Below are 26412 nucleotides of genomic sequence, written 5' to 3'. Positions count from 1 at the left end.
GGTAGCGTGCTCCTGGAATCCTCCAAACCCAGATTTGTCCGTCGGACTGCCAGATGGTGAAGCGGGATTCATCACTCCAGAGAACGTGTTTCCACTGCTCCAGACTGGGGCAGCTCTAGTAGAGCAGAAATTTGACCAACTGACTTGTTGGAAAGGTGGCATCCTATGACGTTGCCACGTTGTAAGTCAATGAGCTCTTCAGTAAGGTCATTCTACTGCCAGTGTTTGTCTATGGAGATTGTATGGCTGTGTGCTCCATTTTATACACCTGTCAGCAACGGGTGTGGCTGAAATAGCACACTCACACTAAATGGAAGGTGGGTGCACATACTGCTATATATAGTGTATGTGGTTGTCCCACCTAGCTGTCTTAACATGATTGCACAACATAAGTCGCTCTGGATAAGAGCGTCTGCTAAATGACTAAAATGTAAAATGAGTATAGGAGGGGGCTGAGCACACACCCCCGTGGGGCCCCCGTGTTGAGAGTCAGCGTGGCGGGGGTGTTGTTGCCTACCTTCACCACATGGGGTCTGCCCATCAGGAAGTCTAATATCCAGTTGCAGAGGGAGGTGTTCATATCCAGGGCCCTGAGTTTCATGACGAGCTTGGAGGGGACTATGGTGTTGAAAGCTGAGCTGTATTCAATGAACAGCATTCTCACATAGGTATTCCTCTTGTCCAGGTGGAAAAATGTTTAGACTTAAAGAGTTTGTGATCTAGCTAATTATTAGCCCAGTGGGGTAAATGCAGATGGGCAAGTCTTCAGCCTATTTATTAATAGCCTTAATAGCCACTATGCTGCATCAGGTGATAATGCTTATTGCTAAATAGCACATCTGCCTGATAATGGACCAATATGTTATTGGGCTATTTTCTGGAGACTAAAATTCTATTTTAGATGTCAGCATCATTTTATTTTCATTCATTTGAGTAGAATGTCCTATTAAAATGTCACCAGAACTGACCTTCTCACAGTAATTTCCCTCCCAAGAAGGTCCCTATGCTGTTATATGTGCTTTTGTCAGTATATATTGTTTAATATTTTATATTGCCCCCAAAAATCCCAATTTGACCACTGCTTGTCCCGATGCAATATCATGGGCATATAACTACATTGTATGATTTGTGAATAGCAAAGTGATAGAGGATATTGACTGTATTCAGTCAGTTCAACACCTTTTATAAACTAGTGAACACAAGCTTTCGGTCGTCAATCAAATAACAGTAAATAGCCTATGCCCCTGACTCCGTGGCTGGCTAAATGCCTATGAAACACGCAAAAGAAAAGAAATGATTGTGCCACAAAATAATAATTCAGTTGATTTCAACTCATCGTTACCACTTACATTACATTGGACGCATAAATTCACTCACAGGAGACAATGAAGAAGCATCATGTTCTCCCTCCGTGAAAACAATTTTGACGGCAGCCAACCACAGTGCTCAAAAATAACACAGGAACCGAGAGTTGGGACAGACAGCAGACTGACAAACCAGAAGTGTTTCCCTGTCATCGCTGGCTTTGTGACTGACAGGTGCTCGTCCTATCAATAGATCACCAGAAGATGAATATCATTCAATCTAGCTGGAAAAGGTTAGATAGAGACTTTTCTGACTAGGGAATTTAAACGTTTAAATGAACCCCTAAGTGTACGTTTTGGTTTTTGACCTAGCATTACACAGCTGATTAAAATAAAAGCTTGGTGATGAGTTGGTTAGTTAATGGGGGGGTTTCAGGACTGAGTTTGGGAAACCCTGGTTTAACTGACAGCCGGCACTTACGGAAAACACTGCGTGTATCAGATCTAACCGCGCCCGCTTTCTGTTGTGATTTCTGCGTGTAGGGTGGTAGAACCAGGATTGAGGCATGCTCTGATTTGACGAAGGGGGGGGGACGAGGTATCCATCTCGGGAAGGAGTATAGCAGTGATTCAGCTTTCGTTTCCCGCTATTGAGACAGGAGATGTGTTGATGGAATTTTAGATTTCCTTTGTTAAATTTCACCAGTCATAATGAATGTGGCCTCAGGATGTGCAGTTTCTAGTTTAAAGTCCCAGCGTGGTGTCTGCTTGGGGTGGAGGCTTGGGGAGGAATGTAAACAACACAACCCACACACAGGTGCATGCACATCCGGATGGAAGGACGCAGAGACACTCTGAGCTTGAAGACGCTATAATAATTTGTGAATTATAACCATACTTTATGTCTGCATCCTTGACAGAGAGGCTATACTCTAATAGGCATACGTCTCTGTGTCTGTACTGTGTCTCTGTGTCTGTACTGTGTCTCTACTGTGTGTCTGTACTGTGTCTCTGTGTGCCTGTACTGTGTTTCTGTGTGCCTCTACTGTGTGTCTGTACTGTGTATCTGTGTCTGTACTGTGTGTCTGTACTGTGTCTCTGTGTCTGTACTGTGTCTCTACTGTGTGTCTGTACTGTGCCTCTGTGTGCCTGTACTGCTCTCTGTGTGCCTGTACTGCTCTCTGTGTGCCTGTACTGCTCTCTGTGTGCCTGTACTGCTCTCTGTGTGTCTGTACTGCTCTCTGTGTGTGAGAGGATAAGGTAGAGTAGAATCTCTCTCTCTCTCTCTCTCTGTGTTGTTCTGTGCTAACATCCCTCCTTCCATCCCTCTGCTTTGCACCATTCCCTCTCTCCCTGCGGCTAAGATCTGTTTATTCCTCTCAAGGATAGAGGGATAAACGGAGGTGATTTCTCTCCTCCCTCTGGAGCCATTGGAGGAGAGGAGGATGGAACGGATGAGAGGAGGATGGAACAAAGGAGAGGAGGAGAGAGAAAAGGCTACTGCTTACCCTGCATGCTAATTTGTGGAAGAGTGTATGTGTGTGTGTGTGTGTGTGTGTGTGGTTGCGCCTGGCATTTAGTCAGAGCGCAACCCATCTGGCCGTAACAGACAGACAACTCATCTTTTTAGAGCCTCCAAAATCAGAGGGAGAGGGAGAGAGAGGGGGATAGAGGGAGAGAGAGGGAGGGAGAGGGAGGAACAGAGGGAGAGAGGGAGAGATAGAGATGACTTGCCTCTACTTGGAATTCTGTGTTAGTCAGCTGCTTCCTCAGAAAGCAACTCTCAACGCTCCTTAAAAATGCTCACTGAATAATTTCTCTCTCACTCTCTCTCCATCTCTATCAAATCAAATCAAATCAAATCAAATTTATTTTTATATAGCCCTTCGTACATCAGCTGATATTCTCAAAGTGCTGTACAGAAACCCAGCCTAAAACCCCAAACAGCAAGCAAAGCATGTGAAAGAAGCACGGTGGCTAGGAAAAACTCCCTAGGAAAAACTCCCTAGAAAGGCCAAAAACCTAGGAAGAAACCTAGAGAGGAACCAGGCTATGAGGGGTGGCCAGTCCTCTTCTGGCTGTGCAGGGTGGATATTAAAACAGAACATGGTCAAAATGTTAAAATGTTAAAATGTTCATAAATGACCAGCATGGTCAAATAATAATAATCATAGTAGTTGTCGAGGGTGCAACAAGCACGTCCGGTGAACAGGTCAGGGTTCCATAGCCGCAGGCAGAACAGTTGAAACTGGAGCAGCAGCACGGCCAGGTGGACACAGTCTCTTTCACTCTCCCTCTCCATCTCTTTCTCTATCACACACACAGTCTCTCTTTCACTCTCCATCTCTTTCTCTATCACACACACACACACACAGTCTCTCTCTCACTCTCTCTCCACACTCTGATCCATTTGAAATTGTTGGGAAGGGCCCGTAAGTAAGCACTGTTGTTTACGCATGTGACAAATTACATTTTGATTTTATTTGAAATTGTGTTTGGTAAAGTGATGCATCAGAAACAAATTGAAGAAACACAATGTGAGAGACAAAGTTCTACAGTTGGGCTGTGACCCAAATGGCACCCTTTTCTAGTTCACTACTTTTGATCAGGGTCTTTTGACCGGGTCAAAAGTAGTGCACTATGTAGGGAATACAGTGCCATTTGGGACAGAGACAATGAATTCTACAGTTCTACTACTACTAAAATGTCCCCTGAGCCTCTGTGAGAAGGCTCTGTGACTCCTATGGATGATAAGGAGAGAGCTGAGTGGATTATGAATGTACAATATGTATTCAACTGAGATTTGAATCATCACTGCAACAGGTTTAGATATGTGGGTGTTGAAAAGGCAACCTTGCTTTGTTATTATTATTGACTTAGCATTTTTAATAGGTGTATAACACTGTATAATTTGCTGTTGGTTGCTTGTTTTCTTAATAGGTGTATAGTATAACACTGTATAATTTGCTGATGGTTGCTAGTTGACTTGTTACGAACATTTCCTCATTATAGCGTCTGATTGTGAATGTGATAAGTAGTGATAAGCAGTGATAAATATGTGATAAGTAGTTAAGTAGTTATTAAGATTACACCCCCATGCACGCAGAGGCTGAGCTGCTTATTAGTCACACAAACACACACACACACACACACACACACACACACACACACACAGCTTAAAATCCACACCGTTTGTCCCTCTGACTCTTTCAAAGAAGAGGCTTAAAACCACACAACAGGAGCATCATCCAGTAAGTAGATGAGTTAGAGCTCTGTGCCACATTGGTCATGTTTATTTCACCTTTATTTAACCAGGTAGGCCAGTTGAGAACAAGTTCTCATTTACAACTGCGACCTGGCCAAGATAAAGCAGAGCGACACAAACAACACAGAGTTACACATGGGATAAACAAACGTACAGTGAATAACACAATAGAAACATCTATATACAGTAATGCAGGTATCACACCAGACCTCCCTCTTCTCTCTCTCGATCTCTGTCTACCTCCCTCAGGCCTAGACTGTTCTGTTCCATGGACACAACTCTGGATGTGTGCTGTTTCTCAGAGGGTGGGTGGGTGTCTGTCTGTCTGTCTGTCTGTCTGTCTGTCTGTCTGTCTGTCTGTCTGTCTGTCTGTCTGTCTGTCTGTCTGTCTGTCTGTCTGTCTGTCTGTCCCTTAAACCTTTTTCTCCTATGTGTTTTGAGAAGGCGGCATTTGAAAAATTATTGTAGAAATTGAGGAAAAATTAATTAAGATAAAAGCCTGTCCGTCTTTTGTCTGTCTGCTTAATCCTTTGTGACAAATAGCATGTTGTTTTGTGTTTTAGAACACCCCGGCTGATTCACTCAGATATCTGAGATCCTCTCTCTCAAGGCTGTAGATGAGGTGGAATGTTTTTTTTATTTGGCCTTAATACTATATCTGATGAAATAAAATCAGTTCTGTTTCACAAACACTCTCCTCCCTCTCTCACCCTGTGGCTGCCCTTGCCTCAATCCCCCTCTTCCTCAAGGTCTTCCACTCCTCCTCCTGTTCTCAATCTGTCTATCCGGTGAAAAATGAGTTTCCCTAATCCCTCCCTATGGATTCATGGCCACTCATAATTTTCAATCGGTGAACTTTCCTTTTCCAATCTGCTGTTCAAAGTTGAACTGATCTTCTCAAGGTACTCTGTAACAGTATGGCGCCATGCTCGCTGTAGAATTTATTAGTAGGAAAAATTGCATTATTTCTCATTGGTCTCTCTCGCTCTCCATTCATCGTCTGCTTGGGTAATCTCACTAAGCCTAATGCAGTGGATTTGATAAAAGTGTACATGTTATGTAAGATAAAGAGGGCTGGGCTGAAGCTGTAAGCATGTTAATCATCATAATGAATTGATAGTAAGGATGAGATGGATATGGAGTCTAGGCAGAATAGTGCAGGTGTCACTGTGAAAAGCAACAACTCTGATTCGTCCTCCATCTCAATTTGCACCCTCCTAGGGTTTTATTTATTTCATCTCTATTTCACCTTTATTTAACCAGGTAGGCAAGTTGAGAACAAGTTCTCATTTACAACTGCAACCTGGCCAAGATAAAGCAAAGCAGTTCGACACATACAACAACACAGAGTTACACATGGAGTAAAACAAACATACAGTCAATAATACAGTAGAAAAATAAGTCTATATACAATGTGAGCAAATTAGGTGAGATAAGGGAGGGAAAGGCAATAAATAGGCCATGGTGGCAGAGTAAATACAATATAGCAAGTAAAACACTGGAATGGTAGATTTGACAGTAGATAAATGTGCAAAGTAGAAATACTGGGGTGCAAAGGAGCAAAATAAATAAATAAATAAATAAATACAGTAGGGGAAGAGGTAGTTGTTTGGGCTATTTATAGATGGGCTATGTACAGGTGCAGTGATCTGTGAGCTGCTCTGACAGCTGGTGCTTAAAGCTAGTGAGGGAGATAAGTGTTTCCTGTTTTAGAGATTTTTGTAGTTCGTTCCAGTCATTGGCAGCAGAGAACTGGAAGGAGAGGCGGCCAAAGGAGGAATTGGCTTTGGGGGTGACCAGTGAGATATACCTGCTGGAGCGCGTGCTACGGGTGGGTGCTGCTATGGTGACCAGCGAGCTGAGATAAGGGGGGACTTTACCTAGCAGGGTCTTGTAGATGACCTGGAGCCAGTGGGTTTGGCGACGAGTATGAAGCGAGGGCCAGCCAACGAGAGCGTACAGGTCGCAGTGGTGGGTAGTATATGGGGCTTTGGTGACAAAACGGATGGCACCATGATAGACTGCATCCAATTTATTGAGTAGGGTATTGGAGGCTATTTTGTAAATGACATTGCCGAAGTCGAGGATTGGTAGGATGGTCAGTTTTACGAGGGTATATGTTTGGCAGCATGAGTGAAGGATGCTTTGTTGCGACATAGGAAGCCAATTCTAGATTTAACTTTGGATTGGAGATGTTTAATGTGAGTCTGGAAGGAGAGTTTACAGTCTAACCAGACACGAAGCTATTTGTAGTTGTCCACATATTTTAAGTCAGAACCGTCCAGAGTAGTGATGCTGGACGGGCGGGCAGGTGCAGGCAGAGATCGGTTGAAGAGCATGCATTTAGTTTTACTTGTATTTAAGAGCAGTTGGAGGCCACGGAAGGAGAGTTGTATGGCATTGAAGCTCGTCTGGAGGTTAGTTAACACAGTGTCCAAAGAAGGGCCAGAAGTATACAGAATGGTGTCGTCTGCATAGAGGTGGATCAGACTCACCAGCAGCAAGAGCGACATCATTGATGTATACAGAGAAGAGAGTCGGCCCAAGAATTGAACCCTGTAGCACACCCATAGAGACTGCCAGAGGTCCGGACAACAGGCCCTCCGATTTGACACACTGAACTCTATCAGAGAAGTAGTTGGTGAACCAGGCGAGGCAATCATTTGAGAAACCAAGGCTGTTGAGTCTGCCGATGAGGATGCGGTGATTGACAGAGTCGAAAGCCTTGGCCAGGTCAATGAATACGGCTGCACATTATTGTTTCTTATCGATGGCGGTTAAGATATCGTTTAGGACCTTGAGCGTGGCTGAGGTTTCTTCTCCTGCTCCTCAGTGCTTATACGTGGTTACAACGCACTGTGCTCTCTCACATCTAATGATACCTTCCATGACAGAATGGACTTGATATTAACACCCATTACCGTCCTAGTTGTTAGCTGTGGAGGACTATAGCTGCCTCCTACATGGGGGGAGGCACTGTAGACTATTGATTTTAATCTTAGGACGGATATAGGCTTTTGTTGTGCCGGTTTCTCATAAGAATGTGAGACAGAGAACTTTGAACTCTCAGAATTACACTGGAACTCCACATGGTTTGGAACTTGGAAGCTTCTAGAAACTCAGAGCTGCCCAGTACACATCTTGGAGTCTTCTACGGGCCTAAAGCCAGAGCCGTAGAACAAAGCTTCTTACTGAAGAGATGAAACCTACCTGAGGTGATTTTCCACTCTTTGCTTAAGGGGACATAGGTGGCATGACCAGGAACACCCCTGTCCTTAGTCAAAAGCAATGTAATGTAAAAGTAATGCGCTATAGATGGACTAGGCAACCATTTGGGACGCAGCCGCGGTTGTGAAGTTTTTTCCCTTTGGACTTCTGGGCTACAGGCAGTAAAACATGAAAGCCCAGTCTCTCTAACAGAGGGACTCTTTTCCCTGTCTTGACCTTTCTACAGACGAGAGAGAGGAGACTTGTGTCGTTGCCTTGGAAACAGTTTGACGCAACGAAGAATGTAAATAAGAACGGTAACTGTAGCGAATTCTAAACACAAGGAATACGATGTTCTGTAATTTGATATAAATCAAACGACACGCCTTTACGTGTATTTACCTCATTTAATGGTCAACAAATGATGTAATAGTGCTCATCTGCTTAATGTTTATAATCAGCTTATAGGAAGTAAATAAATAAACATATAAACAAATAAAGTGTTCTTATGAGCTTCTATCAGCAAAGCTCTTCCACTTCAATGAGGTTGGAGTCACTACATCACTTTAGTCACACTTAGTATTTTATTTATTTTATTCCAAAACGTTCTGTCACTTCACATACAATCCCGGTGCTGAGCAGGCAGCTGGCCTGCTCAGCACCGGGATTAAACCTCTAGTTTAGTTTCAAGTCAAACAACAGTTACCTAGCCTATGCCATCTACTACAGCAATCTTTACCTCTGCAATGTGTTGAGAAAAAGTCCCGCTGTACCCTGCAGCTGTGTCGATGCACTCTCCACAGAGAGGAAGAGGCGAGGTGAGAGGTTTCTCACCAAAATCTGTCCAAAATAAGCCCAATTTGTTTCTATGGGCTTATTTTGGACTTAAGTGCCTGCCTTCCCACCTTTGGGACAATGACTCCCGTTGTTAGGATGGAGACATGAGCATCTCGCCATTATATACACATCTCTGCTCTCCATAAAGCCACCCAGCCAGCCATATAAACAGACTTCCCTTCTGCACTCAGGCCTCTGCATGGTCATTAAGTCAGCCCTCTAATACCGATAACTGCATTTGCTTTTTAAATCGGGTTTGAAATGATTTTAGTGCCTATTTTAAATTGTTGGTGTTAAATGTATACCCCTGACTCTACAGTGTGACTAGCATGTTTATGTGACCTGCAGGCCTAGGAACAGGAGGCTGAGGAGGCTTATAGCTGCCACACACCCCTGACCTCTGGGTGTCTGGAGACCGACAGCAAACACACTCTGTCCAGGGCCAGAGAGTTCTTCAAGCCTGCAGATAGATTTATCAGGGTGTCATTCAAGAGGCATTGACAACTCCAGTCCCAGGAAAGAACAGAGAAGATTACACAGGTGGAGAGAGAGAGAGCCCGAGAGCCCGAGAGCCAGAGAGACAGAGAGACCGAGAGACGAGACCGAGAGAGAGACCGAGAGAGAGACCGAGAGAGAGACCGAGAGAGAGACCGAGAGAGAGACCGAGAGAGAGACCGAGAGAGAGACAGAGAGAGACCGAGAGAGAGACAGAGAGAGACCGAGAGAGACCGAGAGAGAGACAGAGAGAGACCGAGAGAGAGACAGAGAGAGACCGAGAGAGAGACAGAGAGAGACCGAGAGAGAGACCAGAGAGAGACAGAGAGAGACAGAGAGAGACAGAGAGAGACAGAGAGAGACAGAGAGAGACAGAGAGAGACAGAGAGAGACAGAGAGAGACAGAGAGAGACAGAGAGAGACAGAGAGAGACAGAGAGAGACAGAGAGAGACCGAGAGAGAGACCGAGAGAGAGACCGAGAGAGACCGAGAGAGAGAGAGAGAGAGAGACCGAGAGAGAGAGAGAGAGAGACCGAGAGAGAGAGAGAGAGAGACCAAGAGAGACCGAGAGAGAGAGAGAGACCGAGAGAGAGAGACCGAGAGAGAGAGATAGACAGAGAGAGATGGAGACATGGAGAGATGGAGACATGGAGAGATAGAGCGAGGGGGATCTAACCAGGCAGAAAAGATGATGTCATCAGGAAAATATCTGCTCAAACTACACTACATCGTGAATAACACCCTGATATATCCATCTGCACGCTTGAAGAACTCCCTTGCCCTCTCATTCCAAAATCATGGGGATTAATATGGAGTTGGTCCCCCATTTGCTGCTATAACAGCCTCCACTCTTCTGGGAAGGCTTTCCACTAGATGTTAGAACATTACTACAGGTCCTGCTTCCATTTACCCACAAGAGCATTAGTGAGGTTGGGCACTGATGTTGGGCGATTAGGCCTGGCTCATAGTCGGTTTTCCAATTCATCCCAAAGGTGTTCGATGGGGTTGAGGTCAGACGTTTCCACGGTTGTTGCTCCTAGATGTTTCCACTCCACAATAACAGCACTTACAGTTGACAGGCCAGCTCTAGCAGGAGAGAAATGTGACAAACTGACTTGTTGGAAAGATGGCATTCTATGAAGGTGCCACGTTGAAAGTCACTGAGCTCTTAAGTAAGGCCATTCTACTGCCACTGTTTTGTCTGTGGAGATTGCATGGCTGTGTGCTCGATTTTATACAGCTGTCAGCAATGGGTGTGGCTGAAATAGCCAAATCCACGAATTTGAAGGGGTGTCCACATACTTTTGCATATATAGTGTATTAGCACTGATTCTCATAGACATCTGATGGGAACACTGCATTAGATATATCTGCTCAAGCTGTGTATGGGGAGCAGGAAAGGGAGGACAAGGGAGGTTGAAAAAGGGATGAGAGAGAGACAATGAGAGATGGAGAGAGAGTTGGAAAATGTAGATGAGAGAGAGAGAGGAGAGAGCAAGTGGGGGAGAGTGAAATAGAGGGATTGAGAGAGAGTTAGGAGGGAGGAAAAGAAAGGAAAGAGAGAGAACACCTCAAACTCAGTTCCCAAGACTATTGTTTGGCTGCTTCCTAGCTCTCTCTTCTCTCCCTATACCAGACAGCTTTGTCATTTTTGTCTGTAAATTATTATTATTATTATTATTATTATTATTATTATTATTATTATTATTATAGCTCTCTTCTCTCTATCTAGCACATTCCCTCACCTCTCTCTTTCCCCTACTTCTCTCTCCCTCTCTGTTACTTCTTTCTTTCTCTCTCTCTTCCTGGTGGGATTCCAGTTATCCTACCATTTGAGGAAGTGTTCCTGTGTGTGTGTGTGTGTGTGTGTGTGTTAGGGGAGAGAGGTAGTAATCCGTAATAAGGGGAACAGAGAAACAGCACTAACAGTGCAGTGAGAGAAGGAAAAGCTAATGAAATACTGGCCACACACACACATACACTCACCCAGCAGCAGCTGTCACAGAGGAAGTGGATAGCAGTGTGGCTTGAAGCACAAGATCCATGGTGACAAAAAAGTATACAGGGACAATGATATGACCTTTAGAGCAGGTGGAAGAGGATATGATGAGTGTGTTCTATTTAATTAACTGGGACACTCTGTTGTCATTTACCAGCTGAGACAGAATCTGTTGGATGGGGGGGCTGTTTTCACACTCTGTCCTTATAAGACTGTATACTTCAGTGATCAGTATGCAGTAGCTGTACGTTGGTGGTCCTCATAAGAGAGCTAACTTCAGTCATCAGTATGTACATAGCTAATGAGAGATCTACCCAGGCAGAGAGAAAGAAGACACCGAGAGTAGTTATTAAGATACAAAAACATCTCAAATGAGCGTTAACTTCTTTGAGGTATTTTCAGAACATCTTCTCACTTCTTTGTTTCTCCAGTTGTCAGTTAGACCACATATCGTTTACAAACTCATTTGTGGCGCCCAAATTCAAACATGACAGTTGGAACTCCACAGCCGAAAAGCTGTGATTCTTGTTGCTAGGCTACCAGTTACAATGCTTTTAGCTTGCGGTTTGCGCATGCCTTTATGCAGATGGAATACAAAAAGTTTAGCTAGTGTCTGAAAGAATTATATGGATTCAATATTTGTCAAATTATTAAACATGTCTTCAAAACTCAAATAAGCATCAGAAATTATCAAGCGGATATGGGCCTCAGCCAAGAGAAGCATATCTGGAATCAATATAGCTTAATATCTTGAAAACAGAGATATGCGATATATACAGTCAGTATTTGTCAACATGAAGAGAGAAAATAGGATGTCACATATCTCAGGATATTAAATGAGTCCACATCCGGCCATAGGAAATGTCTGTGTGATATTCTGAGTAATCCCAGCATCATACATGTCTAAAAGACATCTGGATTCAGAATTTGTCAGGATATGGTGCAAATCCACAAAACTCAAAATATGCATTGGACATTTTCTGTATTCTGTAGGATATCAACGTGTCATGTAAAGACATCCCCTGATATGGACCCTTTTCCCCCAGTGGTGTATGGATTATGATGATGGATTATGATGATTCACGACAGACTGAAAACACTTTCAAAATAATCCTCCAAAATAATGTTTCTCGTGAATGTCCCAACCCCCTCATTATCTCAACCAATCATGGCTAGATTCTGTATTTTCTCAGTGTCTAAACAGCTTTGTGATTTCACAGTTTATTTATATTTACAGATTGCATACGAGTATGTTATTAAAAGGCACATGACAGTTGACATATTTAAGAAGGCATTTTTGAAGAAAAAAAACCCCTGTTCAAATGCCTCTCTTGTGAAGTAGTGGCATGCGACATATCCCCAGCTTTCTGTAACAGTTCACATAGGTCTTCAGAATTTGTCAGGATTTGGTTCATATCCACAAAACTCCGAATATGCATTGGACATGGTCTGTATTCTCTGGAATATCACCTGTTCCTCACTGAAATAACCGGAGCAGCCGACCCAACATGAGTGAAACGAACCAGTGGGAATGCGGCCTCCAGTCGCTATTCCAGTGCATACGGATGTCTTTTTTCTCTGGCCCCTGTTCCTGTTCCTGTTCATTTCATAATGGACCATTCTAAATCAAATCTAATTTGACATAATTAGTAAAGACAAGATTAAATTGAGAATAATCCGATGAGAGAACAGTGTGTGCAGCCTGAGGCAAGGAACAGAGAGCAAGCTTTTTTTGCGACTTTCAGCCACACATGTTGCTGACAGGTGAACACACTGCCATGCAATCTCCATAGACAAACATTGTCAGTAGAATGGCCTTACTGAAGAGCTCAGTGACTCAACGTGGCACCGTCATAGGATGCCACCTTTCCAACCTTTCAGTTGGTCAAATTTCTGCCCTGCTAGAGCTGCCCCGGTCAACTGTAAGTGCTGTTATTGTGAAGTGGAAACATCAAGGAGCAACAACAGCTTAGCCGCGAAGTGGTAGGCCACACAAGCTCACAGAACGGGACCGCCGAGTGCTGAAGCGCACAGCGCATAAAAATCATCTGTCCTCGGTTGCAACACTCACTACCGAGATCCAAACTGCCTCTGGAAACAACGTCAGCACAAGAACCGCAAGCCTAAGATCACCAAGTGCAATACCAAGCGCAGGCTGGTGTGTGTAAAGCTCGCAGCCATTGGACTCTGGAGCAGTGGAAACACGTTCTCTGGAGTGATGAATCACGCTTCACCATCTGGCAGTCTGACGGACAAATCTGGGTTTGGAGGATGCCAGGAAACGCTACCTGCCCCAATGCATAGTACCAACTGTAACAACATCATCAGCCATGGTAAGGTACTTGACTGTAGCGAGAGATAAATTCAACCTGTCTCTGTTGTTATTGACTGCCCATTCTCACGTACACAGGTTTGTTTGTTAGGATTGTCAGCCATGGTGACACGTATTACTGGAAGACTGCTCTTACCCTACACTGATCTAAATCACACTCGACAATAGTAGATCAAAACTGTTTGTAAAACACATCGCACACACACGACAGGCTGATAGAAGTATACAATAATTACAGTAGACTAACATATGGCAACAGTTTGGGGAAGGCCCTTTTCCTATTTCAGCATGATAATGCCGCCATGCACAAAGCGAGGTCCATACAGAAATGGTTTGTCAAGATCGGTGTATAAGAACTTGACTGGCCTGCACAGAGCCCTGATCTCAACCTCATCGAACACCTTGAGGATGAATTGGAACACTAACTGCGAGCCAGGCCTAATCAACCAATATCAGTGCCCGACCTCACTAATGCTTTTGTGTCTGAATGGAAGCAAGTCTCTGCAGCAATGTTCCAACATCTAGCCTTCGCAGAAGAGTGGAGGCTGTTATAGCAGCAAAGGGGGGGGGGGACCACCTCCATATTAAAGCCCATGATTTTGGAATTAAATGTTTGACGAGCAGGTGTCCACATACTTTTGGACCTTCTGGAATCTACCTCAAATACCTCGTACCTCTATCTGGTACTCCCTTTACACAGCTCCATTGTTGTGTATTTAATTTTTTATTTCTATTAATTATTTATTTTATAAAACGCTGCGTCGTTGGGAAGGGCATTTCACGGTAAAGTCTGCACCAGTTGTATTCGGAGCATGTGACAAATAACATTAGATTTCATGTTAACCCCAGAGTAGATCCTCATACTGTGTCTTCAGGCAGAGTAGATCCTCATACTGCGTATTCAGGCAGAGTAGATCCTCATACTGCATCTTCAGGCAGAGTAGATCCTCATACTGCATCTTCAGGCAGAGTAGATCCCCATACTGTATCTTCAGGCAGAGTAGATCCCCATACTGTATCTTCAGGCAGAGTAGATCCCCATACTGTATCTTCAGGCAGAGTAGATCCCCATACTGCATCTTCAGGCAGAGTAGATCCCCATACTGTATCTTCAGGCAGAGTAGATCCTCATACTGTATCTTCAGGCAGAGTAGATCCTCATACTGTATCTTCAGGCAGAGTAGATCCTCATACTGTATCTTCAGGCAGAGTAGATCCTCATACTGTATCTTCAGGCAGAGTAGATCCTCATACTGTATCTTCAGGCAGAGTAGATCCTCATACTGTATCTTCAGGCAGAGTAGATCCTCATACTGTATCTTCAGGCAGAGTAGATCCTCATACTGTATCTTCAGGCAGAGTAGATCCTCATACTGTATCTTCAGGCAGAGTAGATGCTCATACTGTATCTTCAGAAGAAATGTGTTGGTCTGACACCAATATCATGGTCTCTGCTCAGGTATTCAGAGTAACAGAGTAGGTAGCTCCAGTGAGTGACAGGGTGCTATGCTAACCCAACAGGAGACGTGATAATGTACTGAGACGTTAGCGGGCGTCTAGGAGCCAAACAGCCCCCACAGAGTCTCCTGTCAATCATCTGGCACACAGACAGATGACAAGTACTAACGAGACGACAGGATGTGACAGATAGTGTGTGAGTGTCCATATGTACTCGTGTGTGTGTGGTTTACTATCCTTGTGGGGACCAGAAGTCCTTGCGAGGAAAATTCGGACAAGAGGGAACATTTTGCTGGTCCCCACAAGAAAAAAAGGCTACTTTAGGCTTAGGGTTTAGGTTTATGGTTAGGGTTACAATTAGGGTTAGGGATCGAATTAGGGTTAGGTTAACGGTTAGGTTTAAATTTAGGGTTATGGAAAATAGAATCTGAATGGGAATCGATTGTTTGGTCCCCACTAGGATATTAAAACAGACGTGTGTGTGTGTGTGTGTGTGTGTGTGTGTGTGTGTGTGTGTGTGTGTGTGTGTGTGTGTGTGTGTGTGTGTGTACTGATGTGTGCCTGTGTGTGTGTGTGTGTGTGTACTGATGTGTGCCTGTGTGTGTGTGTGTGTGTGTGTGTGTGTCTGTGGTTTTTATGGGTAGGCCGTCATTGCAAATAAGAATTTGTCCTTAACTGACTTGCCTAGTTAAATAAAAGGTTAAATAAAATAAATTCAAACATTTTTTACCATGATTTTGGAATGAGATGGTCGACGAGCAGGTGTCCACATACACTACATGACCAAAAGTATCTCAGTCATAGTAAGTACGTTTTTCCTCAATAAAGTAGCTCTCAGCAAAGTCAGTGCTAGTAAGGGGGGAAAAGTGCCTGGATTAGGACCTGTGCTGCTACCTCTGTGAGGTAGGATCGTAGTCTACGGATGTTGTAGAGCATGAACCTATAAGAGCGAGTCACTGCTTTGATGTTTGCAGAGAACGACAGGGTGTTGTCCAGGGTCATGCCAAGGTTCTTTGCACTCTGGAGGGGGACATTGTGGAGCTGTCAACCATGATGGAGAGGTCTTGGAGAGTGCAGGCCTTCCCCGGGAGGAAGAGCAGCTCCGTCTTGTCGAGGTTGAGCTTGAGGTGGTGGGCCGACATCCAAGCTGAGATATCTGCCAGGCAGGCAGAGATTCGTGTCACCACCTGGGTGTCACCGCCTGGGTGTCACCACCTGGGCCTGGGTGTCAGAAGGGGAGAAGGAGAAAAGTAGTTGAGTGGCAGCCGCATAGCAATGATAGGAGAGACCATGTGAGGATATGACAGAGCCAAGTGGTTTGGTGTACAGAGAGAAGAGGAAAGGGCCTAGAACCAAGCCTTGGGGGACACCAGTAGTAAGAGTACATGTTGCATACACAGATCCTCTCCATGCACCTGGTAGGAGCGGCCTGCCAGGTAGGATGCAATCCAAGAGAGTGCAGAGCCTGAGACGCCCAGCCCTGAGAGGGTGGAGAGGAGGATCTGATGGTTCACGGTGTTGAAGGCAGCGGCTAGATCTACGAGGATCAGAACAGAGGAGAGAGTCAGCTTTGACAGTGCGGAGAGCCTCCTTGACATAAAGAGCAGTCTCGGTTTATTGACCCGTCTTGAAGCCTGAATGGTTAGGGTCAACAAGATCGTTTTGAGAGAGATAGCGAGAGAGTTTTGGAAAGAAAAGAAAGAAGGGATACAAATCTGTAGTTTTTGACGTCAGAGGGGTTGAGTGTTGGTTTTTGAGGAGGGGACATTTTGAAACCAGTGGCCAGGGATGAGTTGATGAGGGAAGTGAGAAATGGGAGAAGGTCTCCAAAGATGGTTTGGAGAAGGGAAGAGAGGATAGGGTTGAGCGGGAAGGTTGTCGGGCGGCCAGACCTCACTAGTTGCAGGATTTCATCTGGAGAGAAAGGGGAGAAAGAGGTCAAGACAGACAAGTTCTGTGTGAGTGGGACCATTGGACCCAATAGGCTGAGTGAATGAGGAGTGGATGTCATCCACCTTCTTTTCAAAGTGGTTCACAAAGTCGTCCGCAGAGAGGGAGGAGAGAGGTAGAGGTGGGGAGGAAAGTGGAAAAGAGCTTCCTAGGGTTAGAAGCAGAATTTAGAAATGTAGAATGATAGAAAGTGGCTTTAGCAGCGGATACAGAGGGGAGGGCCGAGCCAGCCAGGAGGAAAGGGGACAGTGCGAGTCATAGGATGCGGAAAGAGAGGAGAGTAGGGTCGAAGAGGCAGAATCAGAAGACAGACGGGAGAATGATTTAGCAGAAGGGAGAGATAATAGGATAGAAGAGGAGAGAGTAGTGAGGAGAAAGAGAAGATTACGACAGCGCATGACCATCTGAGTAGGGTTTGAGTAGGTAGGGTTGTAGGAGAGGGAAGCAGAAAAGGAAACAAAGTAGTGATCAGAGACCTAGGGGGGTTGTGCCAGGATAACAGCCTCTCCCTCAACGTCAGCAAAACCAAAGAGCTGATCGGGGACTTGAGAAAACAGGGGTGTGTGCATGCCCCCATTTGCATCGGTAAAACGCTACAAGTTCCTCGGCATGCACATCACAGAGGACCTATAATAGTCTAATCACACCGACACCGTGGTGAAGTAGGCGCAACAGCACCTCTTCAACCTCAGGCGATGGAAGAAATTTGACATGGGCCCTCAGATCCTCAAGAAGTTGTGCAGCTGCACCATCGAGAGCATCTTGAACCATCTGTATCACCGCCTGGTATAGCAACTGCACCGCCCTCAACCGCAAGCCTCTACAGAGGGTGGTGCGGACAGCCCAATACATTACTGGGGCGAGCTCCCTGCCCTCCAGGACATTTACACAAGGCGGTGTCTGAGGAAGACCCGGAAGATCGCCAAGGACTCAAGTCAGCTGAGCACCGGGCTGTTCAATCTGTTCCATCTGGCAAGTGGTATCAGAGCATCCAGTCTTGGACCAACAGGCTCCGAGACAACTCCTACCACCAGGCCAAATGGTGTCGGAGCATCCAGTCAGACTAACAGGCTCTGAGACAGCTTCTACCATCAGGCCACCCGACTGCTGAGCAGCTAAGCCTAACTGTCTACCTACTTAGAACAGCACGTTAGAGACTATGTGCACCTTAAAGACTATCTGCACCAAGAGACTACTTACACGGGCTCTCCACACATCCGACCTTCACACACACGCACACGCACACACACACACACACACACACACAGAGACACACACACACACAGAGACAGAGACAGACAGACAGACAGAGTCAACGCTGCTGTTCTATTATATACTATTGATTCAACTGTGCAACCATGACAACATCCACTTTATATTTGTAAATACAGTCATACTTGACATGGCATATACATAATATATGCTGTATATCCTATTGTGCAAATATCAGTTTATTACTTTGCATACTACCATCTAACTACCTGTTGTTTTTTATTTGACTTTTTGTATTATTGATATTGATTATTGTACTCCAATGTTGAGGGAGGGAGCTAGCAAGTATTTCACTGTACCTTTTATACTGGAAACTGTGTATGTGATGTGTTCAAAAGCTGTGTGGGGAGAAACCGTGATGGGTAAGTTTCACAGGCACATCAGTGTGTGTGTGTACGGCTAAATCAGGATAAATCCACTCCACCATATGTACAGGTCGAGTGGGCCCTTGTGAACACCTGTGTGGACATGCTGAGGTACTCAGACCCTAAAAGACAATAGACCGTGTTAGACAGAGTATTGCGTGAGTAAGAGGACAGACACCAGGCAGACAGACAGACATGTTGTCTTAGCACCACACTTTGTTCAGCAGATCTACAGCTGACAGCTACTGAGAGTCCTTCACACACACAAAGAGGTGCAATGTGTTCGCACTAAAAATATGCTGCATTAAAGCTTAAGTCATTATTCAATGTTTTACATTTTTTACTGCATCAGACGTTTCGGCTTTACAGCCTTTTTTCAGTGTGTAGGTACAGCCCTTCGCACGCGCCCACGCACGCACACACCCTGCCACCAACAGTGACAGCATGTAATTCAAATGAGGAGATGGACAGGTGAGTGAGGGAGAAAATGTAAAATCTCTACCTGCAGAACCTCTCCTTTATTGGGGGTGTCTTGCTTATTGCCTATAATTTCCACCTGTTGTCTATTCCATTTCCACAACAGCATGTGAAATGTATTGTCAATCAGTGTTGCTTCCTAAGTGGACAGTTTGATTTCACAGAAGTGTGATTGACTTGGAGTTACATTGTGTTGTTTAAGTGTTCCCTTTATTTTTTTGAGCAGTATATATAAAATATATTATTATTAATATATATATATACATACACACACTATAAAATATATATAAAATATATTATTATTAATAAGGTCACGTCACAGCATCTTAATCGGATTCAAGTCCGGACTTTGACTAGGCCACTCCAAAACCTTCATTTCGTTTTTTTTTAAGCCATTCAGAGGTGGACTTGCTGGTGTGTTTTGGATCATTGTCCTGCTGCAGAACCCAAGTGCACTTCAACTTGAGGTCACGAGCTGATGGCCGGACATTCTCCTTCGGGATTTTTTGGTAGAGAGCAGAATTCATGGTTCCATCAATCACAGCAAGTCATCCAGGTCCTGAAGGAGCAAAGCAGCCCCAGACCATCACACCACCACCACTATTTGACTGTTGGTATGATGTTCTTTTTCTGAAATGCTGTGTTACTTTTACTACAGATGTAACGGGACGCACACCTTCCAAAAGGTTCAACTTTTGTCTCGTCTTTATGTTTATGTCTTTTGTCTCGTCTTTATGTTTATGTCTTTTGTCTCGTCTTTATGTTTATGTCTTTTGTCTCGTCTTTATGTTGTTTTTGGTCAGCAGTGGTTTTCGCCTTGGAACTCTGCCATGGATGCCATTTTTGCCCTGTCTCTTTCTTATGGTTGAGTCATGAACACTGACCTTAACTGAGGCAAGTGAGGCCTGCTGTTCTTTAGATGTTGTTGTGGGTTCTTTTGTGACCTCTTGGATGAGTCGTCGCTGCGCTCTTGGGGTAATTTTAGTAGGCCAGTCACTCCTGGGAAGGTTCACCACAGTTCCAAATTGTATCCATTTGTGGATAATGGCTCGCACCGTGGTTCAATGGACTCCCAAAGCTTTAGAAATGGCTTTGTAACCCTTTCCAGACTGATAGATGTCAATTACTTTGTTTCTCATCTGTTCCTGAATTTCTTTGGATCACGGCATGATGTCTTGCTTTTTGAAATCTTTTGGCCTACTTCACTTTGTCAGACAGGTTCTATTTAAGCGATTTCTTGATTCAACAGGTCTGGCAGTAAATCAGGCCTGGTTGTGTCTTATGAAATTGAACTCAGCTTTCCAAAAAATTTGATTAACCACAGTAAATTCATGATTTAACAAGGGGGGGCAATTACTTTGTCACAAAGGGCCATGAAGGTCCAGATAGCTTTTTTCCCTTAATAAATAAAATGATCACTTAAAAACTGTATTTTGTGTTTACTTGGGTTATCTTTGTGTAATATTAAAATTAGTTTCATGATCTGAAACATTTAAGTGTGACAAATGTGCAAAAAAATAAGAAATCAGGAAGGGGGAAAAATACTTTTTCACAGCACTGTGTATATACATACATACACACACACACACACACACACACACACACACACACATATAGTATATATCCATACACACATATAGTGGGGGAAAAAAGTATTTGATCCCCTGCTGATTTTGTACGTTTGCCCACTGACAAAGAAATTATCAGTCTATAATTTTAATGGTAGGTTTATTTGAACAGTGAGAGACAGAATAACAACAAAAATATCCAGAAAAAACGCATGTCAAAAATGTTATAAATTGATTTGCATTTTAATGAGGGAAATAAGTATTTGACCCCCTCTCAATCAGAAAGATTTCTGGCTCCCAGGTGTCTTTTATACAGGTAACGAGCTGAGATTAGGAGCACACTCTTAATGGGAGTGCTCCTAACCGCAGCTTGTTACCTGTATAAAAGACACCGGTCCACAGAAGCAATCAATCAATCAGATTCCAAACTCTCCACCATGGCCAAGACCAAAGAGCTCTCCAAGGATGTCAGGGACAAGATTGTAGACCTACACAAGGCTAGAATGGGCTACAAGACAAGATTATTCGCAAATGGAAGAAACACAAAAGAACTGTCAATCTCCCTTGGCCTGGGGCTCCATGCAAGATCTCACCTCGTGGAGTTGCAATGATCATGAGAACGGTGAGGAATCAGCCCAGAAATACACGGGAGGATCTTGTCAATGATCTCAAGGCAGCTGGGACCATAGTCACCAAGAAAACAATTGGTAACACACTACGCCGTGAAGGACTGAAATCCTGCAGCGCCCGCAAGGTCCCCCTGCTCAAGAATACATATACATGCCCGTCTGAAGCTTGCCAATGAACATCTGAATGATTCAGAGGACAACTGGGTGAAAGTGTTGTGGTCAGATGAGACCAAAATGGAGCTCTTTGGCATCAACTCAACACGTCGTGTTTGGAAGAGGAGGAATGCTGCCTATGACCCCAAGAACACCATCTCCACCGTCAAACATGGAGGTGGAAACATTATGCTTTGGGGGTGTTTTTCTGCTAAGTGGACAGGACAACTTCACCGCATCATTTGACGGGGCCATGTACTGTCAAATCTTGGGTGAGAACCTCCTTCCCTCAGCCAGGGCATTGAAAATGGGTCGTGGATGGGTATTCCAGCATGACAATGACCCAAAACACACGGCCAAGGCAACAAAGGAGTGGCTCAAGAAGAAGCACATTAAGGTCCTGGAGTGGCCTAGCCAGTCTCCAGACCTTAATCCCATAAAAAAAATCTGTGGAGGGAGCTGAAGGTTCGAGTTGCCAAACGTCAGCCACAAAACCTTAATGACTTGGAGAAGATCTGCAAAGAGGAGTGGAACAAAATCCCTCCTGAGATGTGTGCGAACTTGGTGGCCAACTACAAGAAACGTCTGACCTCTGTGATTGCCAACAAACCTTGAAGTCGGAAGTTTACATACACGCCAAATACATTTAAACTCAGTTTTTCACAATTCCTGACATTTAATCCTAGTAAAAATTCCCTGTCTTAAGTCAGTTAGGATCACCACTTTATTTTAAGAATGTGAAATGTCAGAATCATAGTAGAGAGAATGATTTATTTCAGCTTTTATTTCTTTCATCACATTCCCAGTGGGTCAGAAGTTTACATACACTCAATTAGTATTTGGTACCATTGCCTTTAAATTGTTTAACTTGGGTCAAACGTTTCGGGTAGCCTTCCACAAGCTACCCACAATAAGTTGGGTGAATTTGTTGTCCTTAAGCCATTTTGCCACAACTTTGGAAGTATGCTTGTGGTCATTGTCCATTTGGAAGACCCATTTGCGACCAAGCTTTAACTTCCTGACTGATGTCTTGAGATGTTGCTTCAATATATCCACATAATTTTCCCACCTCATGATGTCATCTATTTTGTGAAGTGCACCAGTACCTCCTGCAGCAAAGCACCCCACAACATGATGCTGCCACCCCCATGCTTCACGGTTGGGATGGTGTTCTTCGGCTTGCAAGCCTCCCCCTTTTTCCTCCAAACATAACAATGGTCATTGTTGCCAAACAATTCTATTTTTGTTTCATCAGACCAGAGGACATTTCTCCAAAAAGTACGATCTTTGTCCCCATGTGCAATTTGCAATTGCAAACCGTAGTCTGGCTTTTTTATGCCGGTTTTGGAGCAGTGGCTTCTTCCTTGCTGAGCGGCTTTTCAGGTTATGTCGATATAAGACTCGTTTTACTGTGGATATAGATACTTTTGTACCTGTTTCCTCCAGCATCTTCACAAGGTCCTTTGCTGTTGTTCTGGGATCGATTTGCACTTTTCGCGCCAAAGTACGTTCATCTCTAGGAGACAGAACGCGTCTCCTTCTTGAGCGGTATGATGGCTGCGTGGTCCCATGGTGTTTATACTTGCGTACTATTGTTTGTATAGATGGACGTGGTACCTTCAGGCGTTTGGAAATTGCTCCCAAGGATGAACCAGACTTGTGAAGGTCTGCAATTTTTTCTGAGGTCTTAGCTGATTTCTATTGATTTTCCCATGATGTCAAGCAAAGAGGCACTGAGTTTGAAGGTAGGCCTTAAAATACATCCACAGGTACACCTCCAATTGACTCAAATTATGTAAATTAGCCTATCAGAAGCTTCTAAAGCCATGACAACAATTTCTGGAATTTTCCAAGCTGTTTAAAGGCACAGTCAACTTAGTGTATGTAAACTTCTGACCCACTGGAATTTTGATACAGTGAATTATAAGTCAAATAATCTGTCTGTAAACAATTGTTGAAAAAATTACTTGTGTCATGCACAAAGTAGATGTCCTAACCGACTTGCCAAAACTATAGTTTGTTAACAATAAATTTGTGGAGTGGTTGAAAAATTAGTTTTAATGACTCCAACCTAAGTGTATGTAAACTTCCGACTTCAACTGAGATATATATATATTGCTCAAAAAAATAAAGGGAACACTTAAACAACACAATGTAACTCCAAGTCAATCACACTTCTGTGAAATCAAACTGTCCACTTAGGAAGCAACACTGATTGACAATAAATTCCACATGCTGTTGTGCAAATGGAATAGACAACAGGTGGAAATTATAGGCAATAAGCAAGACACCCCCAATAAAGGAGTGGTTCTGCAGGTGGAGACCACAGACCACTTCTCAGTTCCTATGCTTCCTGGCTGATGTTTTGGTCACTTTTGAATGCTGGCGGTGCTTTCACTCTAGTGGTAGCATGAGACAGAGTCTACAACCCACACAAGTGGCATTTTTTTGGGGGCCGCACAGCCCTCCATGTGCTCGCCAGAGGTAGCCTGACTGCCATTAGGTACCGAGATGAGATCCTCAGACCCCTTGTGAGACCATATGCTGTTGCATTTGGCCCTGGGTTCCTCCTAATGCAAGACAATGCTAGACCTCATGTGGCTGGAGTGTGTCAGCAGTTCCTGCAAGAGGAAGGCATTGATGCTATGGACTGGCCCGCCCGTTCTCCAGACCTGAATCCAATTGAGCACATCTGGGACATCATGTCTCGCTCCATCCACCAACGCCACGTTGCACCACAGACTGTCCAGGGGTTGGCGGATGCTTTAGTCCAGGTCTGGGAGGAGATCCCTCAGGAGACCATCCGCCACCTCATCAGGAGCATGCCCAGGCGTTGTAGGGAGGTTATACAGGCACGTGGAGGCCACACACACTACTGAGCCTCATTTTGACTTGTTTTAAGGACATTACATCAAAGTTGGATCAGCCTGTAGTGTGGTTTTCCACTTTCATTTTGAGTGTGACTCCAAATCCAGACCTCCATGGGTTGATAAATTGGATTTCCATTGATTATTTTTGTGTGATTTTGTTGTCAGCACATTCAACTATGTAAAGAAAAAAGTATTTAATAAGAGTATTTCTTTCATTCAGATCTAGGATGTGTTGTTTAAGTGTTCCCTTTATTATGCGCATTGCAGTTAAAAAACGACTTTAACTAACACCACGGTTTTCTGCATGCTAGCTATGCTGCCAGCTTATACAAACAGAAGTTAGCATTTAGCAGTCACTTCTTTTAAAACCTGAAAAGGAACAGCTTCTAAATGTTATTCAGCAAAAACAGCCAAATATATCCAAATTGGACTTTAGTAAGCACATTGTGGGCCTGTTACAATATATCCATCATTAAAAAAAATCTGATTTGTTGAATGTGTGCTAATCCTTCTTCTATCCACCAAGTCTGCATTCCATTGACTTCTTTACCGCATCTATGAGTTTACTAGTCAAATTTCCATGGTTAGAGGTTCCAAGCCTGTTCTATTCATTCTATAGCTGTGTGCTGCTACTGAAGGGGGGTTGCCTAGGCAACCCGAAGACTCATTTGCTACAAGGCCTTGCTTGTTTCAGCAAGGAGCAACAAAGTTTCATCACGTTGTAAATAGACCATGTTACGGCAAAAACGGAGTCAATCGCACAAATGCCAGGCCATCCCGTCTTCAGTCATTTTATATATTTTTTTTTATAAACGGTTATTTTATTTTCATGACGGTCTTTATCCATAACCGTTGGTTACACATAATTGTTCCAGCCCTAAACACACACACACACACACACACACACACACACACTTCTGTGACTTTATGACTCAGCATAGTAGCACGAAACAGTCCACAAACTGAAAGCTTCCCCCTATTAAACCACCTCAGTTCAGCAGTGGAGGCTCTATACACACACTAGGGTTGGTATCCAGATTTTCTTACCGTCATACTGTTTCTGTACCATACCAAGGTTTACGTTATTACTGGAAGTGCACACAAGGGGCACTATTTAGTTAAAAAGACACACAAAACAATTTAGGCAACATGGATCTTGATCCTGGAGGGGATTGATCGTCTCTGCTGTAACCAAGAAGCTTGATCTTGCCATCTAGCCACGTAGCTAGCAAGTTAGCAAACCAAATGCATCGTTGGTGCCCAGAGCTGGATATCATTTAATTTGCACATCTAAGATAGTTAACTTATAAGCAGTGGCGTAGCACGCACCTCTGCAGCCCCCGCAAGGGGAGGGGCCCCCAACTCCTGGGTATTGAAAATCATACTGTCGGTATGTCTAAATACACCGGTATCCGGTATATCGTCCAAGCCTAACACACACACACACACGCTCTCATCCTCCTTTGACCTTCTGACTCATCATAGCAGCACGAAACCATTTGCAAACTGAAAGCTTGTCCTTGTTAAACCAATTCAGCTCAGCAGTGGAGCCTCTACTGTGATGCTCTGTGATGGGGCCTCAGTCAAACAGCATTTAGTGAACTGAGCAGTTCTCTACTCTACTCTACTCTACTCTACTCTACACACACACACACACACACACACACACACACACACACACACACACACACACACACACACACACACACACACACACACACACACACACCTCTGTGGAGTCCCTGCAGTATCAACACATGACAGTGTGGGTCACAATGAGTCCTGCTATTTGTTTTTAAAAAGTGTGCCATACTGCCAGAAGAATGTTGTACCAAACAATGTCCTCGCCCCACAAGAAGACCATGACCTTTGACCCTACCTGTTTGTCTTTGTCCTTGGCCTTTCCGCTGCTGCTGACCCGGGAGGAAGGGACATCACGGGGGATGACAGAGATCTGGTGCAGTGGCATGTTCATCCCCGCGGAAACCACCGGACTGGGCGTACTCACTCACACACACACTTCCTGTCTTGCTGCTGCTGCCACGGCAACAGGCATGACTGGCCAAAACACTACTCCTACTGTAGCCTGCACTGCTCTGGAGAGGAAAATGAGTGGAAAGAGGAGAGACAGCGTTAGACATACAGTACATAAACAACTCACACCTATCACATTTATTTTCAAAAGATATTTGAATTTTCCTTTCTTTCTTTATCAGAGTGATGATTACACA

At 44.2% G+C, this 26412-nt stretch overlaps 1 pseudogene; it reads right to left on the bottom strand.

The window, feature by feature from the left end:
* The window catches only part of LOC123723767 (E3 ubiquitin-protein ligase MARCHF8-like), a 151238-nt pseudogene that overhangs the window by 96948 nt on the left and 27878 nt on the right, over positions 1-26412 (bottom strand).

Source organism: Salmo salar, chromosome ssa18 (genome assembly GCF_905237065.1).
Source record: "Salmo salar chromosome ssa18, Ssal_v3.1, whole genome shotgun sequence".
NCBI classification, from domain to species: Eukaryota; Metazoa; Chordata; class Actinopteri; order Salmoniformes; family Salmonidae; genus Salmo; species Salmo salar.
This window is presented reverse-complemented; position numbering and strand designations above follow the sequence as displayed.